This window comes from Solanum tuberosum, unplaced genomic scaffold (genome assembly GCF_000226075.1).
Source record: "Solanum tuberosum cultivar DM 1-3 516 R44 unplaced genomic scaffold, SolTub_3.0 scf00128, whole genome shotgun sequence".
Classification (NCBI taxonomy): Eukaryota; Viridiplantae; Streptophyta; class Magnoliopsida; order Solanales; family Solanaceae; genus Solanum; species Solanum tuberosum.
In genome coordinates this window covers 176342-181506 of record NW_006239053.1, presented here as the reverse complement: position 1 = coordinate 181506, position 5165 = coordinate 176342, and the positions used below count along the sequence as shown (strand labels likewise).

The 5165-nt window shown below is 32.4% G+C and overlaps 1 non-coding gene across 1 annotated transcript; it reads left to right on the top strand.

Moving 5' to 3' along the window:
* Positions 1 to 2092: 2092 nt before the first annotated feature.
* TRNAV-AAC (transfer RNA valine (anticodon AAC)) lies at positions 2093 to 2166 on the top strand. The gene has a single exon. It is a non-coding gene; the product is annotated as a tRNA-Val (tRNA).
* Positions 2167 to 5165: the final 2999 nt, after the last annotated feature.

Here is a 5165-nt window from a genome sequence, read left to right as displayed (position 1 = left end):
CGAGGGTAGAGGTGGGGTGAAAATAAAATTTTGAAATTAAAAATATTTTTTAAAAACAAACATTAAATTTTTATTTTTCTTTTAGGGGGGTAGAGGCTGGCGGGAGGGGGGTCAAGGTAAGGGTGGGGTAAAAAAGTTGAAGTTGAAAAATGTTTTTTTAAAAATAAGTTTTAAATTTATTTTTTCAACAAAAAAATTGATTTTAAAAAAAATTGTAATTTGAAGTTGGAGGAAAGTTTTGGAAAATGTTTTCCTTAAGTTTTAAAGGGAAGCCATTTTCCTTGAATTTGAGGAAAATGAGTTGATTTCCAAAACATTTTACCCAACCAAACATGAGAAAATTGGAAAACATTTTCCGAAAAATGTTTTCCTTCATACCAAACACACCCTAAGAGTCAAATTGACTAATTTTTAAAGCTAAATTAAATTAAATTAATTCGATATTTTAAATTAAAATTTTAGAAATTCAAAACTACGAAATATACTATAAATTGCATCTTTTTCATATCAATATGAAGAAAAAAATGCATCTTAAAATGTTGACTCTCAAAAAGAAAACTATGACAACTAAAATATGAAAAAGTATTGTTTAACCTCAATGATGAGAGGCTTTTTGAGGAAAAACGTTATGATTTAGATTAAAACGGACTATATTAGAAAAATTAAAATCAACCAATTTTCTTTTACATAATTAGTACTTCCTCCGTCCAATAATAGTTGTTTACTATACTATTTTGAGATGTTCAACAATACTTGTTCACTTCATGAAAACAATATATAATCATTTTCGTATTATATTTTTCAAGACATTATATTTATTTTATTCAAATGGTGATATAATAAAATTACCCTTCTATTTATAATTTTTTTTTAAAATGTGCAAAGTTAATAGTGAACAAATATTGTTGGAAGAGTAAGTAGGTAGTAACAAACTAGGAAAATCTATTAACATCCCTAGATCTTCTCTCACACGGATCGGATCCCCTTCCAATCTAACGGTTATTATTCAGTTTCTACCTTTCACATGGATCACTATTATTATCCGTCGATCACCAAGTAAATCCCCAAATATTTAGCGGCTACGATTGATTTTCCGTCGCATTTCAAACCCGCCCACCAAATATAAATATCCACCACCCAAAAGAGAGCATTTCACCCAAATTCAAAACCCTAGAAACTTCTTCTTCTTCAAATTTCTCCGTGAAAATGTCTGGTCGTGGAAAGGGAGGCAAGGGATTGGGAAAGGGAGGAGCCAAGAGGCACAGAAAGGTGCTAAGAGACAACATCCAGGGCATCACTAAGCCAGCTATTCGCAGGCTTGCTCGTAGGGGTGGTGTGAAGCGTATCTCTGGTCTGATCTATGAGGAGACCCGTGGAGTGTTGAAGATCTTTTTGGAGAATGTGATTCGTGATTCCGTCACCTACACTGAGCACGCCAGGAGGAAGACTGTTACTGCTATGGATGTTGTCTATGCTTTGAAGAGACAGGGAAGGACTCTCTATGGATTTGGTGGTTAGATCAGTTGTTAGGTGCATTAGATGTAGATCTACTGTTAATTTCTGCTGTTTCTGTGTTTTGGTATCTCTGTAACTGTTCGTAAGCTCTAGATATTGTAATTTCTCATTACATATTCAATGAACAAAGCTCAGTTTCTACAATTTACAATAAATATCCTCCAGTTGACTAATATCGTTGTTAATTGATTGAAATAACTTAGTGGTTAAGCATTAGCTTTGTTGCCAACATCTAATCGTCATGTTTCATAGTGCAGCTAATTTCAAATTTGGTCTGATCCTTAGATCTTCTCATTAAGCCATCTTTCGGATATTTGAGTTGAATTTTGTTTGGGCTGTGCTCTTACCTTGGACCCTCAGCTTAAGAAAAACCTAAATAGTGACATTATTTTGGATAGAACCTTCGGCTTAAAGAAGAAAAATGTTTACAAAATAGATTTGACAAATATAAGAGTAAAAGCTATAGCGAAAATAATTTATAGAATGAAAAGTGCTTATAAAGTACTCAATTTTTTTATTGAAATAAAAATAAGTACTGGAAAGGATAAAAACATTTCAGGATTATATGAAGCACCAAGGTTTCATGGTGTAGTTGGTTATCACGTCAGTCTAACACACTGAAGGTCTCCGGTTCGAGTCCGGGTGAAGCCAATGTCTCTTTTAGTTTTTTTTTTATTTATTTCCCTTAAGAAGTTGCTTCACATGCGTAGATTGCGCATAGCATTAGCAAGTTGTTCAGCATCACCTCCATCTTGATCCATAGGAGCATGCTCAACATTGGCGTGTCCATTCTGTTCACTAGGAACCAATTGATGAACAACAACACCTCCACTTAGTTCATACAGAACCTGATCGATATTAGCAACAGTTCCATCTTGTTCTTGATATATCATGGAATAATCACCCCAATAAACAAGTTTCTCCCTGTAACAAATTAAAACGCGTATTACAAGTCGTATCACATCTAGTTACATTTTGCATATATGTAAGGAACTTACAAATTCATCAAGAACCTTCCTTCCCTAATTTCTTGGGATGGTCGGGGCACAGCAATCTAGAGAAATGAATGAATTTGTTAACTGCAAATCCTCTTGTTCATGAAAAGGAAATTAGGTAATTTAGGATCTTACAAGTTTCAACCCAAGCAGCATTCCACATTGGACACAGTAAACATCAGCAACAGTATTGCCATTTACATGGCGAAGATAATTCACATTGTTGAGGAACCTCACATTGAACCTGCATACATGCACAACATATATTCTTACATATAAATTGAATAATACTACTCAATTTTCCAAATTGCATCAACTCTTGAGACTTACACACTGTTAAAGACCCCTGTTCTACCATTTTGCACCTGCAAAAGGAACCAGACAAAAATAGTTACCAAAACAAGTTGTTTTTGTGCTTAATCACATTTTACAAAGAGCAGATGAAATCAAGCAAGTGAATCACAACAACAACAAATCTCACAAGTAAATTATAAATCTGTCAAAATTATACACGCTCTCGTGAAGGTAGAGAGGTTGTTTTCAAATACTTTACTAATTGAAAACGTAGTAAGGTAAAATTTATCAAAATAATTCCACATTATCCTAAATGCAGAGTTTTCACAGATCTACAAGAAAAATTCATGGCTAGCAGTAAACATCATAAACACCATTCTCATTGTAAAAAAAACCATAAAAAATGAAATTGATAAAACAAGTGAAAGAAAAACTCAGAATATTCAAAAATGAAAGAAAAAACAAATGCAGAGAGATTGATGAGAAAAATTTGTACGAAATCAAAGTGATCATCAACAAATCCAACTTGGGTATTGCATGAATTACAATAGATTAAATCCTCTGCGCGAAAATGATCATTTATGTAACTAATCACCACCATTGTATCAACTTTGTCAATCAACAACCTCTTACAGAACAAAGAACAAAATGGAGAAAAAAGATCAAAGATAATTTACTGCCGAGAATAAATGAAAAAAGACTAACTGAGAATGGTTCTTTTATATTGAATTTGTGGTTCTTTTAGATTGGAATGACATAAATATAATTAATGTTTTTGTTCTTCTTTTATTCACTTCACTTATGACAGATAGAGTTGCAATTTAATTATGTGACTCTTATGAAGATTTGACTAACAATTTTTTTTTGTTATAGCATACGTGTTCCTCGCACGTGTAGTCTACAATATTGGTCAAACTTATATTTAAACGTAATAATTTCTCAATGTAAATAATAAACATAAGTGTAGTACTTACGTGATTATGATAATTAGTAATATCATAGGAATTGTAGGTCACTACTAAAAAAAGATTATAAAAATATAAGTTTTAGCGTATGTGCCTCTCGCACGTGTACTCTATGGTTATGGTCAAATATTTATTTAAATGTTCGATGAAATAATAAATAATGTACATTACACAATAGAGTGAGAAAAGAGAGTAGAGTAGAACAAAAAAGATTGAGAAGAGGTACTTTTATACTGAAAAATCAGTTCTTGAATCTTGAAAAGTAATTTCTTACCATTAAAAATAATTAGATGGACATAAATATAATTAATGTTTTTTTCTTCTTAGCGTACGTGTGCCTCAAACATATAGTTTACTGTTATGGTCAAACTGATAATTAAACATAATAATTGCTAGATCAAAGATTATTCACTGCTGAGAATAAATGAAAAAAGACTAGCCGAGAAGAGTTCTTTTATATTGAATTTGTCATTCTTTTAGATTGGAATGACATAAATATAATTAATGTTTCTTTTCTTCTTTTATTCAATTAACTTATGACATATAGAGTTGCAATTTAATTATGTGACTCTTATGAAGATTTGACTAATAATTTTTATTATTAAAATACTTGTTATAGCGTATGTGCACCACGCACACGTAGTCTACGATATTGGTCAAATTTATATTCAAACGTAATAATTTTTCATTGTAAATAATAAACATAAGTGTAGTAAGTACGTAATTATGATAATTAACAATATTATAGAAATTGTAGGTCACTAGTAAAAAATAGATTATAAAAATGCACGTTTTAGCGCACGTGTGGTTTATAATTATGGTGACACTTATTGTCACGCCCCGAGCTACCCCCGAGACGCGGACACGGGACCTAGGACCACAAGTGATCCCAAGCTAACCCTGCTGGCATGATCATGAGCATACTAAAGATAATAATAACTGATGCGGAAGCTAAGTCATAAAGTAAGTCTGAAATGATGGGGAATACCCATATACTATATCTGAGATATATTAAAACTGATGAGTTTAATACAAGAAGATATTAACTCAACACTAAGCTGAATCTAACTATGTCTGAAATAAGCCTCTAAACTGACTAGAAATGTTGGGACATGCCCCAACTAGATCTAGCAAAACTGAAACTAAAGACTAAAAGCGATAAAGATAAACATGTCACTAGTCCTCGAAGAATGAGGACTCACCACTGATGCTGCTGAACTGAAGATCGACAATCGATCTAAGCGTGATCTGGATGCTGAGAACCTGAACCTACATCACGAGAAGATGTAGCACACGTATGCGTCAGTACTTGAAAGGTACTGAGCATGCAGGATAGAGTAAAGCTGAAATAACATATAACTGAACAAAGCAATAAAGCAATGAAATAATCTAAACA